Consider the following 14447-nt stretch of genomic DNA (forward strand, 5'->3'; position numbering starts at 1 on the left):
AGATATTGACAGACATGTCAAGTCTCTTCAAGCTGTACACAACTTTGAGTCAGTGGAGGGCTGTAGACAACTGTGTGTGTCACCACACAAACCGATGACTGTGTGCGACTGCATGATTACTTTCTTGACATTTTAATTGATGCTGAGGAATCTGGCAGGGAATTTTTTGGGGTAACGACTGTAAAACATAACTTCAAAACAGTCATGACATTTTTTGTTTCCATTTGTTCTACACACAAAAACTACAGAAATAATAAAAGCATAGACTCCACAAATAATAACAATATAAGTGTATTAAATTTGCTAGAGTGTAAAAAAGGCTGGGTGACAAAGGTTTAAATCAGAGGAACTAAACAATTTCCTCACTCATCTGGCATTTCAGTTTGTTTAGCTGTGGCTCTGGCCATTTATTGTGAAAAACAGAAAACCAGCAAATCAACAAAGTGTATAAAAAATAGCTGTCATGGCCTTGGTGGACTCAGGTCATCTGTTCACGACAAAGCCCTCTTGTCAAAGCCACCTGCAGTTCATGACGCACTACTAGTAGAATGTCAATGTACCACTGAGAGAGAAAACCTCACACGAGACCAAGCATGAGCAAGTGACATTTTAGATATATTTGTCTTTATTTGTTAAATGTATGACGCAAAAAGCAGAACTCCAAAATCTAATCATGAATTCAATCTATCAGCAGAACACGGTCATTATCAAGCTCATCATGATGCTCTGTACTGACTGCTCTCGATGTGTTGGTGCTTCAGGAACAAGGCGCCACTGGGGGATCTCGTCCAGTGCTTTGGCTTTATACTTTTATTTGGAAACTTATTCTTCTTAACTTAAGCCTGTTCCCCCATTTAGTGCAGATGACTGCTGTGTTATCAAAACACTGCCACAACTTCGTCCAGACATTCATATTCCTTTGAAGAAGCGGGTGAAATGCAGAATCTTCTCCTTCCTTCCTGAAAAATCCCACCATAAATTTACAACCATACAGGGCAAAATTGTGTATCTGCCATTTCAGTTTTATCCATTGTGCACTTGTAATTATATGAAGACGATTGGTGATTGCACAAACAACTGTCTCCTTAGAAATGCGAACATCCTTGACCTTGTCTGTAAGTCTCTTTTGATTGTGGTGCATCATTGAACTGCAACAGAGCATCAGTGAAGTGTATCAGCATTGCTATGAGGGTTATTGTTATTAAAGACAATTGCCAAGATGAAAAAGAAATTGGGTGAATGCCGGCATGGAGCAGTCAAGTCTAGACATGGGTTTGAGTTTTGTTCAAAATCATAATTTAGCAATGTAATGACCCATATGACTACAGAGCTCAGAGTCAAGCAAGAGAGACTAGAGTAATCACTTATCGAAAGTGAGGGGCAGACTGATGAAAAGGAGAGTTCACTCGTACAGCGAAGATATAAGTCGGAGAGAGAGAACTTTAGGATTTGATCAAAGTCAACACAAGCACCAAACCATGCAGACATAAAACAGTAAGCTACAACCTGAATGTTGAGATGATTTCATTCTTTCCAGGGGAATATCTGCGACAATGATTCAGTTCGAGTCATTGTTTGAGCGCAAATCAATCAACTGTCAACTATCAACCTATATAATTTTTGCAAGTGCCTTACAGAATTTCTCTTCTCACCGTAGCAATATTTTATCCTGTGAGGCGCTACATTTAGTTATTTCCTAATAGCTCTGGAATATATTTATTGAATAGGTGAAAATATTTCCAATTTTCCCTGATTGTACCTACATGTTGATATTTGTTGATAAAAACATGACAGAATAAAGCAATGAGATTAGTTTTGAAATGCAACGTGTTGGGAAACTCTTGCTAAAATTGTGTAAAAATGCTCAATTTCATTGACAACATCTTGAAATCAGCCTATCACTTTTGTTTTAATTGTCACAATTTCTATTTGAATTTATGATCAAGTATGAAAAAAGGGCTCAGGACATGACGTGGCATGATATGAGCTGTATGGTATGTAAGCCATCTGACGTGAATAAATCCAGTGCTCATAGCAAGATTGGACAGGATTTCAGCGTCCCAATATATCTGCTTTTCAGAAACCAAGCTGAAATCTTGATCTGTTCCACAACCAGGGCCAGAGTGGGACTCATTTTCAGCTCAGACCGGCCCACTTTAGATCACGACCTACTAATATCATGTAATTATAATCTTACATGTGAAGTCTATAGAGCTATTCTGTAAAGCCTTGTATTTCAGTGTATTTTTCAAAAAACATTTCCAGTTCATTGCAGGTAAGGGTTGCTATAATGAAAATTCAGTTCAACGCAAGTGCAGCAACATTATACAATACATATTTTTTTCTCATAATTTCAGAATCTATATTTCAAATAGGCATTAACAGATATCAAACCTTAAAAATAAAAAAAACATAGAATATTGATAGAATATTGATAGAATTAAAAAAATGTTTACTTTCTTATAACACAATCATCGGTTTTTCAAAGAAACATGGCCAACCCTGAAACATTAATAAGCGTTTGAGCAGTTCACTGGTCTCTGCCACTTTGTTTATTACAATATCATTGACCAAAGACATGATTTCTTCCTCGGTGCCCATGACCATGAATGCCTCAAGTTTATTCTGGTCAAAGTGCTGCTGAGTCTGTTTTGAATTAAATGTACTGTTGAGAAAATTCTCATATATTGGATGTAATGCTTGATTGTTCACACACTGTTCCAACAGCTCAGCTGTTGCTTCCATGCTGATGGGTTTAATCCCCTCATCACCACTGGCTTTGCTTCTGACACCAAATCACATTTAAAAAATGCAATTAATTCTCAGGACAAATGTCCGATTTTCACAAAGCCTTCCGCTAAGTTAAAGTCAGTTTCATTAATGTAGTGATGAATCATCGAGAATCTCAGGGCATTTCTCATATGGAGTAGGTCTCCAGTCTACTCTTCATTATATTGAATATATTAATATGATCTATATGATTATCAAAACACAAATTAAACATCTTACCCGTTCAATTGTAATTTGTGGTTTCTCACCGAGCTTGTTTTAATGAAAAAGTTGCCAATCTCAGCACATTTTGTTGCATCTGTTTCCAGCGCTTTCCTCTTTTTAATTCTTGCTTTCTCTGCTCCTTGTTCTTTCTATCCATATTTCAAACCTACTGTCCGAGTGCACAGATGTGTTACGTCGTCAGGGTGCCTCTGAACAAAAAAAAAAGAAAAGAAAAAAGAAACTGCCAGTGGCAAACTATAAATAAAGATTATTTAAAAAAAAAAAATAAGAAAAAGAAGCTGCCAGTGGAAGGAGCTTAGGCGGCCCAGGAACAGCAGAAACAGCATGTGATCAATCTAGAACTGTGGAAAAAAAAAACACCGGCCGAAAAACCAAAACCAAAAAAAGTGCACGCTGCGGCCCAAACATCAGATCGGCCCACCGGGACTTGTCCTGATCATCCTGATTAGCCACTCTGGTTCTGTCCACAACTGTCACTAAGTTCACCTTTACCCATTCAGTCTGAGCTTCAACTAGCAACTGGACTGTTTGCTGCTTTAAGTTCCTAGATTGAACTGAATTTGACAAGAAATAATGAAAGAAAGAAAGAAAGAAAGAAAGAACCAAAGAAACAAAGAAATTGCAGTATGGGAGATGATCTGTTACAAAGTCAAAGCTGTAGCAAAAACAAAAGTGCAAAAAAATATTCAAGAAAAGATTTGTGTTAGACATAAAATCACAACAAATCAAAAACAGAGAAAGCAAACACCAGCCAGCAGAGGAAAACTACTCATTAAATCTATATTTTCCAAGTATTTTTACAACAATCTGCTCCTGAGATGTATTATAGGTGACGGCAAACACTTTCCATTGATTGTGTGTTGTTTTGTGTGTCTGCAGATGCGAGCCTCAGAGTGCCTTGTGAGTACATCAGCTTACAAATGTGTGTGTACATGCATTTATTCCTGCTATTACGTGCTCAAATCTGTAGGCCTGATATGTTGTTGGGATCTAAGGTGATCAATGCTGAAGTGACAACACTCCTGTTCATCCTTGAGCTGCCTGACAATGTCGCATAACCCTACTCAGGCCAAGTGAAAGTATTTCTCGAGCATCTCTTCTTCCTTCAGCCTGACAGCTTTTCAAAGTGCAGGTTTCAATCAGGGTTCTTTGGTTGCCTCCAGAGCAAACTCTGAACTCTTGACCACAGCCATATCTCCATTTTCCTTTTATTCTCAGAGTGTACAGAAGAGATTCAGAAAAGATTGCAAAACCTAAAAGGAACATAGAAAACACCCAGTCTGCAAATAGCTGAGTATAAGCCTCTCAAACCCAATAATAGTAGTTCTTCTGCTGGAGGGCGAGCTCCTCGGGGAGCACCAAAACTTTGTGTTATTTTGCAGGTTTGTCAAATTCCATCTTTAGGTTCGATCTTAGAATAGATCCCGACAATTTCTCTTTTGTACCTAATTTAACATATGCAACCCCGGAAAATCAAAGCATATGTTCCTTACAGTTGAGTAGCACAGCAGCACAATAACAATGACAACACTTAATGACTACACAACTACACTGCGGGAGATAAAGTAGACTGGCCTCCTGAATCAAGACCCCTTGATTGTCCAAGGTTAGCATCAAAGGTGCTAAATTGCAAGCTTTTCCTTCATGTCCTGTGCCTGGGAGTTTGAGGGTTCTGCACAATATCTGAGCTGTTCCGAGGACTTTTCTGGACTGAGGCTTCAGATTTTGTTCCTGGGATCTGTTGCAGTCATTCTATTAGTTTAGGGGTTACAGCCCCCAGTGCTTCTGCCACTATGGAAACCACATCAGCTTCACCCTCCATATTTGTTCCAGTTGTTCCTTCAACTCTTGTGTTTTTTTCTTTTCTTTCTGATGTTACTGCCACATTTATCACTGTTGTCCTCTTCTGTTGTTTGTCAACCACCATAATGTCCAGCCAGTTACCCAGCAGCTATTTGTCAGTCTGCAAGCTGAAGATACACAGGACTTTGGCCATTTGTTCTCAACTACTTTTGGGGGATGTCTCACTGGGATTTGGGTACTTTGAGTCCATACTGTGTGTCTATCCATAGAGGTTTCTACACACTATCCCTGCAACTGGATTTTGTTTGTCCATGTATGCCGATCCTGCTTGCATCATACACTTACTAAGGCTTCTGAGGCATCTTTAAACAGCCTGCACTTTTAGTCTGATCTACTATTGTAGACCCTTTCCCGAAAGGCCCTTGTGCTTAGCGTGTGTTCTTGTACTGCCATGATTTTTGCCTCCGTGTCAGTCCAGCATGTTCTCCCCATTTGTAGATCTTGTTGATATTATTTTACTGTCTAATATACAGACAAAGCAATAGGCTTCCATATTAAAACTCATGTAACTGAATTTCAGCATATGTGATTAAAAAAAACCCCAAACAAAACAATTGTCCTCTTCAGAAACAAATGCAAACAGCATTTACAACAGGCTCAGTGTACTGATATCTAAAGAATAGGACATTTTTTCTTACTTCAGTAGAGGTTAAATTTCCACGGCAACTTACAGCAGCATTTCAATGCCTGTGAACATAAAATACTGTTAAAATGTCTCCAGCTCCATGTTCATGTTGACAGTGGCAGAGCTGCTGAGTATTGGTCCCTAAAAAGTAGAGTTACTGCTGACACCTGATGCTCATCTGCAGCTCATGACTTGGATGACTGAGCATCTCTGTCCTGGACATCGTATATAAAGATTTGTTAGGTGAAGAAGCCACTTCATATGTGAACTTGTCTCTTAACCTTAAATTGCTCCCAGTGGTTGGATAGAGTACCGTGGCATGGCTGCCACTTCCATTGGTTAAAAAAAATACCCCCGGGGATTTATAAAGTGATTCTGAATAAGAGCACAGAAGAAATCCCCAGGAAATACAGCAGGGCCTTCATTAGTGTAGCTTCAGGAAGGTCAAAGATATCCCACAAGAGATAAACCTGGACAATGAGAATTTTCATGTGATGGGTGTTCAAGTATTTCATACTTCTATTTAAACATGACCCCTTTATGACAGTGATAACAAAAGCTGATCTCAGAAAACTCAATGCTGACAAAGTAAAGATTAATATGATACTTAATGAAAACTCATCATGTGAAGATGTGGTTTCATGTGGGACATGATAGTTAATAATAATGGAAACATGTTGATGGTATTGTTATGAATAAATGAATACCTGTTAATATCAAATCAAAGCAAACGTTATTGATATAGCACTTTTCATACATTTGTAGCACAAATGGCTTCAAACACTTTTGAAAAAGAAATAAAACACACACACACACACACACACACACACACACACACACACACACACACACACACACGCACACACACACACACACACACACACACACACACACACACACACACACACACACACACACACACACACACACACACACACACACACACACACACACACACACACACACACACACACATCAACAATCCAGACCCCCAAATAGGTCTTCAAGGGTTTGGAAACCAAATCAGAAAACATCTATGTCAAAAACATTAGCAACAAAGGATAGAACTGATGTAAAACGAGAACTATTGATTAAAGGGGTAGTTTTTATGAGCACAAATTATGAAATAGAATCATGACTTCACAGCTGGGGTCTGGCATGATTGTAGATAATCTTTTCTTACTGTATTTTGTTGCACAATAATTTGCAATCATTTAGCTTTTGTGTGAGCTCTTGTATTGTGATATAAGCTTGTTTCCTAAAATATACAATTCCTCTTGGATGTGAGTACACATTAGACTGAATGCAACAAAGGTCTGTAAGCCCATGATTCAATGATTTATTTATTTTTTTTGGTGCTTGTTTTGTTTGCTTTTTCTGATAACACCAAAAATACATCCTAACAATTTGGCTTGATTCAGGTAGACTCCTGTAATACATCTAATCATTGTTGGGAGTTCTTGAATAAATTTGTGTAATATTTTCATTTAAATTGTAATATTATTCACTATTGTAACATACGTGGTGTGACATGTCAATTTCTACCCATATATATTTACTTCAAGAAAAAGCCCCAAAACAATTTTTGTTAATCAATAGACAACAATCACATTATATGCAGACAGGTCAAGCATGTTGTAACATACAACTGTTGGTCTTCTCCTTTTCATTTGCTGGCAAGTATAGGTTGCAGTCCTACTGTCCAGGCTGTTCAACATTTCATTATTTTCTGTTGTTTTTTTGACCATATGAGACAAAAGTGGTGGTGTCTGTAAGCATAAACTTTGAGGATAGTGGAGCCCTGTCCTTCACCTGCAAGATTTCAACAGGCAGCTCAGGTTTGTTTTTCTTCTCTTAGCCCAGCATGGTGAGTTTCCTCCTGAGAAGTTAATGTCCAAAGTCATAACTAGTGGAAACGTTGTTACAAATGACATTGTGATCCTGCAATCCATATCGAGGATATGTTTTCCTTGGTTATTGTCAGAGAGGCTACTCTGACCTTTGCCTGTGTAAATCGGTAGATTCCAGGTATATCAAGATTCTAGGTTTATCAGTGGCCTCATTACAGGATCTGTGCACTCCAACAAGAAAAAGAATGTCATTTTAAGCATCCAGGTATTCCTCATCAGTGGATTTCCACATTTGGCCGTGGACTTTATTTTCTTCCAGGTTTGTCATTCCAATGGTGACTCTTTTTACAGTAGTGTAAACACCTCAAAACATGAAGTGACTTCACTGATTCTGATCGCAGCAAACCTTGTGATGATTCCAGGGGTCATACTGACATGTTTAGTAGCTGCCCTGTCATGAACATCATGAGGTATGGTGCTCTCCCACATGGAAAGAACCTATATAAACATATATGTTTTAATATAGGTTTTGATATAGGTTTGGCATATATGTGGCATATATAAAATTGGCCGTTTTCCTATATGTTATATACATATATGTACATATATGTGCGCATGTATGCACACATATATGTATATAACATATAGGAAAACGGCCAATTTTATATATGTCACATATATTCCAAACCTATATGCGCATATACGCACACCTATATGTTCCAATATATGCAAACCTATATGTGCCCATATATGCACATATATGCAAACCTATATGTTCCCATATATGCACACCTATATGTGCCCATATATGCACACCTATATGCGCACCTATATGTGCCCATGTATGCACACATATATGTACATAAAATATAGGAACATATATCCTAATCTTTATATAGGTTCTTTCCATGTGGGCCCACACCGGATGCTGTTATTTGCTCAGTGACCCTAGCGGGAATCGAACCAGGGTCTCCCGTGCACCAGTCCTTTGCCTTGCCACCTGAGCTATATATAGATATATATAAAAATATGTACCTATCTGTGCATATAGGTCCATATATGTGCATAAAATATAGGAAAATGGCCAATTTTATATATGTCACATATATTCAAAACCTATATCAAAACCTATATTAAAACATATATGTTTATATAGGTTCTGTCCATGTGGGACTTTCCATATATGCAGCATATATATATTGTCATACATATTGTCATATATGTGCATATATGCAGCATATATGTGCATATATGTGCACATATGCAGCATATATATTGTCATATATGTGCATATATGGAGCATATATATGGTCATATATGTGCATATATGCAGCCCATATATTGTCATATATGTGCATATATGCAGCCCATATATTGTCATATATGCAGCATATATGTGCATATATGCAGCATATATGTGCATATATGCAGCATATATTGTCATATGTGCATATATGCAGCCCATACATTGTCATATATGTGCATATATGCAGCATATATGTGCATATATGCAGCATATATATGGTCATATATGTGCATATATGCAGCATTTATGTGCATATATGCTGCATATATGTGCATATATGCAGCATATATGTGGTCATATATGTGCATATATGCAGCCCATACATTGTCATATATGTGCATATATGCAGCATTTATGTGCATATATGCTGCATATATGTGCATATATGCAGCATATATGTGGTCATATATGTGCATATATGCAGCCCATACATTGTCATATATGTGCATATATGCAGCATTTATGTGCATATATGTGCATATATGGAGCATATATATGGTCATATATGTGCATATATGCAGCCCATATATTGTCATATATGTGCATATATGCAGCCCATATATTGTCATATATGCAGCATATATGTGCATATATGCAGCATATATGTGCATATATGCAGCATATATTGTCATATGTGCATATATGCAGCCCATACATTGTCATATATGTGCATATATGCAGCATATATGTGCATATATGCAGCATATATATGGTCATATATGTGCATATATGCAGCATTTATGTGCATATATGCTGCATATATGTGCATATATGCAGCATATATGTGGTCATATATGTGCATATATGCAGCCCATACATTGTCATATATGTGCATATATGCAGCATTTATGTGCATATATGCAGCATATATGTGCATATATGTGCATATATGCAGCATATATATGGTCATATATGTGCATATATGCAGCATTTATGTGCATATATGCAGCATATATATTGTCATATATGTGCATATATGTGCATATATACAGCATATATATTGTCATATATGTGCATATATGCTGCATATAGGTTTCATATATGTGCATATATCCTCATATAGGTTCTTTCCATGTGGGCTAACATATTTGATTCTTCAACACCATGGACCTCTTAATCAGACTCATTAGATGTGTTTGTTTCCTCTGGAAAAATAATCACCTTCCTCCTCAGAAACCTGCACATCCGAATTACTTTACTGCCATCATTTTGACCCAAAATGCTCTCCAGAACTTGGCCCACAGTCAAACTTCTTCTCATTTTTGCAGGCTGCAAATTGGATATGTGAATTGACTTTGTTTGTTTTGTTTTTGTGCAGATGGAAAATAGGAAAGGAGCTGACAGTGTGTTAGTTGTTTTCATTTTTGGCTCTAATTATTGCCTTATAATGTTATTTTTGTTGACAGCAACAAGACAAGGGCTATAATTTCAACCAGAACATTTGACTTAATTTAGTGAACTAATTTTCATGTATTATTTTGTTGAAATCAATGTTCCTTAAAAACGGAAAGCATTTATGCAATAAACATATTTACGTAGTTCTTTTATTCATTTAAAACCAAAAAAGGCTTGGTGCCGACCCTAACAAAGGTGTATTTAAAATGCATATACCAAACTTTTTCATATCAGAAAGCGTTGAGTTGTGAGCTACCACTAATTAAGTTTAAACATTGACTTCCGACTCCTTTTTGAGCACGTGGAAAAAGACATGATCACTATTACTGTAGTTATATCTGAACACAAACAAAAAGCATAATTACCATCTCCAGCTGGCAGCAGACCAGCAGGGTAAAGACCATTTCAGTGGTATGAACTCGGGATGGCTTGATAACACTTTTTCACATCGGATAGAAATGCCGATACTGCAGCCTTGAGGATCGGCCGATACCGATCCAATTATTTTTGTCACTCTAAAAGTTGTTAATAATACGTGGATGTAATTTGCTTGATGCTGACATCTAATAACATCATGCTCACTGTGCAACAACTATTCTGGCAATAGCATTCCCACTAAAATAATGTAGGTCTACGCAAGTTACACGTGGCTTCTGAAGACACACAATAAAAACAAAAAAACTCTAGGCTATACACCTGAGGCCTGTACTACGAAGCGTGATAAACATATCAAGGATCTCTCTGTTTCCTGGGTTGACTGATTGAGATGTGAACCTGATCACGGTTACTACGAAGCAGGTTTTCAACTCTCTGGTTCAACCCAGACCTTCGCCTGTGCACACAGACACACGGAGAAATCCTGCAGCGCACTTTACAGATGACTGAAGGAGCAATTATTCTCAGATAAAATGAAGAATTAAAACACATCCAAAAGCTAAAAGCAACTCTGCTGCTGCAGCCAAAGCCTGAACATTCCTGACTTGTTAATGTGTGACTTGGTGAGATTATATGATATTAATTCATCAGCGATATTAAACTAAGTACGCACCACCAAAGACTTGAACATTATAACACGTTTAACTTTGTATCTCCCTACCCTAATATAACACTACAATGAACTAACATGAAACATAATCAAATAAACACTAAAACAAACCAAAAATATGAGGGTCGCTTATCCTTAACCTCCATCAAACAATACATGTTCATGATGGTACCTTTCTCTTCATTTTCTGGGATAATTCCCTTCAAGTGACAGTGCACATTTTAAAGAGCACTCAACTATATCACACAACCGTGAAGAAGACATGTAAAATTCCATCCTTCCTTATTTATTCACCCCATTAATTGTGAGTCATGTCACATTGTTCAATTGTGAGTTACCACGTCACTCACAATTTGTCCATTCACATTCATTATGAGGTAAATGATTAAATGTATTTTGATGTATGTGCAGGTGTTGCCATCATGCAAATTAAGTGGGTCTGTGGAATGGCTTCTCAGAGTCCTTGGACCGTGCATTTATTCCTCCTTTCAGAAGGCTGTAATGGAGCGATGCGTTGAATTCAAAACAGTCTGAATTTGCTGTAACCCACATGGAAAGAACCTATATGAGGATATATGCACATATATGAAACCTATATGCAGCATATATGCACATATATGACAATATATATGCTGCATATATGCACATATATGCACATAAATGCTGCATATATGCACATATATGACAATGTATGGGCTGCATATATGCACATATATGACCACATATATGCTGCATATATGCACATATATGCAGCATATATGCACATAAATGCTGCATATATGCACATATATGACAATGTATGGGCTGCATATATGCACATATATGACCACATATATGCTGCATATATGCACATATATGCAGCATATATGCACATAAATGCTGCATATATGCACATATATGACCATATATATGCTGCATATATGCACATAAATGCTGCATATATGCACATATATGCTGCATATATGCTGCATATATGCACATATATGACAATGTATGGGCTGCATATATGCACATATGACAATATATGCTGCATATATGCACATATATGCTGCATATATGCACATATATGACAATATATGCACATATATGCTGCATATATGACAATATATGGGCTGCATATATGCACATATATGACAATATATGGGCTGCATATATGCACATATATGACCATATATATGCTCCATATATGCACATATATGACAATATATATGCTGCATATGTGCACATATATGCACATATATGCTGCATATATGCACATATATGACAATATGTATGACAATATATATATGCTGCATATATGGAAAGTCCCACATGGACAGAACCTATATAAACATATATGTTTTAATATAGGTTTTGATATAGGTTTTGAATATATGTGACATATATAAAATTGGCCATTTTCCTATATTTTATGCACATATATGGACCTATATGCACAGATAGGTACATATTTTTATATATATATATATATAGCTCAGGTGGCAAGGCAACGGACTGGTGCACGGGAGACCCTGGTTTGATTCCCGCTAGGGTCACTGAGCAAATAACGGCATCCGGTGTGGGCCCACATGGAAAGAACCTATATAAAGATTAGGATATATGTGGCAAATATAAAATTGGCCATTTTCCTATATTTTATGTACATATATGTGTGCATACATGGGCACATATAGGTGTGCATATATGCGCATATAGGTGTGCATATATGGGCACATATAGGTGCACATATAGGTGTGCATATATGGGAACATATAGGTGTGCATATATGTGCATATAGGTGTGCATATATGGGCACATATAGGTGTGCATATATGGGCACATATAGGTTTGCATATATTGGAACATATAGGTGTGCGTATATGCGCATATAGGTTTGGAATATATGTGACATATATAAAATTGGCCGTTTTCCTATATGTTATATACATATATGTGTGCATACATGCGCACATATATGTACATATATGTATATAACATATAGGAAAACGGCCAATTTTATATATGCCACATATATGCCAAACCTATATCAAAACCTATATTAAAACATATATGTTTATATAGGTTCTTTCCATGTGGGAACTCAGTCAACTGATTTCTTTCAGGCACAACACCTTGTCCATAAGGCATCCCTCTGCAACTATTTCAATCATACTGTTGGAAAAACTCGCAACACTTGTAGCAATTTTATATTTCTTTCAATATCTGAAACCTCTATTCAGCCAGCCTTGAACATATGATACAAACACATATCTGCTTTTAAATGTACAGCTGTTATCACTGCATAACTCTTCTTGCAATGAACCTAGTATGAAATATGAGTATTTACAAAGACAGACAAGGAACATGATTTAAGTTCATGTTTAAGTTTGATGTTTAACATAAAACACTCTGTAGTTTAATGTGGTGTAATTCTGTTAGAATTTTAGCAGTCTAAATATCTCTCTGTCTCTCTCTGTCTCTCTCTCTCTGTCTCTCTCTCTCTCTCTCTCTCTCTCTCTCTCTCTCTCTCTCTCTCTCTCTCTCTCTCTGTCCCTCTGTCCCTCTCTCTCGCGCTCTCGCCCGCAAGCACACATGCAGTTATTGCAAAATGACATCTTAAGAAGAACGTATAGATTTGCACACACAGATGACACTTTTAAGCTTGTACTTTTGATGGTTATGTGGGTTTACTGTCACTTGAGCTGAAAATCACGAATGTATTTAAAGTTGTTGTTTAAGACTGTGTTTAACTACGTTTGTTGGGTAACTGAACCAAATGACTTTAGTCTTCCATAAAATATTCACATTATTGCCTTATTTTTGTTTCTACTTCTTCTTCTTCTTCTTCTTCTTCTTCTTCTTCTTCTTCTTCTTCTTCTTCTTCTTTTTTAACCCTTCACAAAGTATGTACTCTTTTGAAGTAACTGGCTTCAGCCTTGCTCCTTTTCCAAAGCTGGTCAAGAACTGCCAGTCTATTGAGATATTTGCTCCTAAAGCCATTAAAGCAGGTTTAATCTTTTTATCAGAGTAGGTCAAATAAATCAAGGACGAGGGAAGCAGTCTAATTTTTTTAATACCCAGCGATTTATTCCCCCCCCCCCCCCCCCCTCTGTATGGGTGCGTGCTGTGAGAATGCGTTTCCTAGTTTAGGGTTTTCCACACAGTTGTGAGTGGCGTTTGACCCTACTGCTGTTGCGCTGCGCACAGTGCGCACAGCACGCACGGACACTGATGTGGAATCAGCGTCACACTGACGAGTTCCAGGGAGCGCGCTCATATCGCACGAGTGGTGCCACGTCCTAGTTCTCTCTCAGCTCTTCACTGGCAGGCACACGATTTAAAACAGACAGGCGTGAAACACCACGAAGC

The sequence above is a fragment of the Blennius ocellaris genome (assembly GCF_963422515.1).
Source record: "Blennius ocellaris genome assembly, chromosome: 13".
Lineage (NCBI taxonomy): Eukaryota > Metazoa > Chordata > Actinopteri > Blenniiformes > Blenniidae > Blennius > Blennius ocellaris.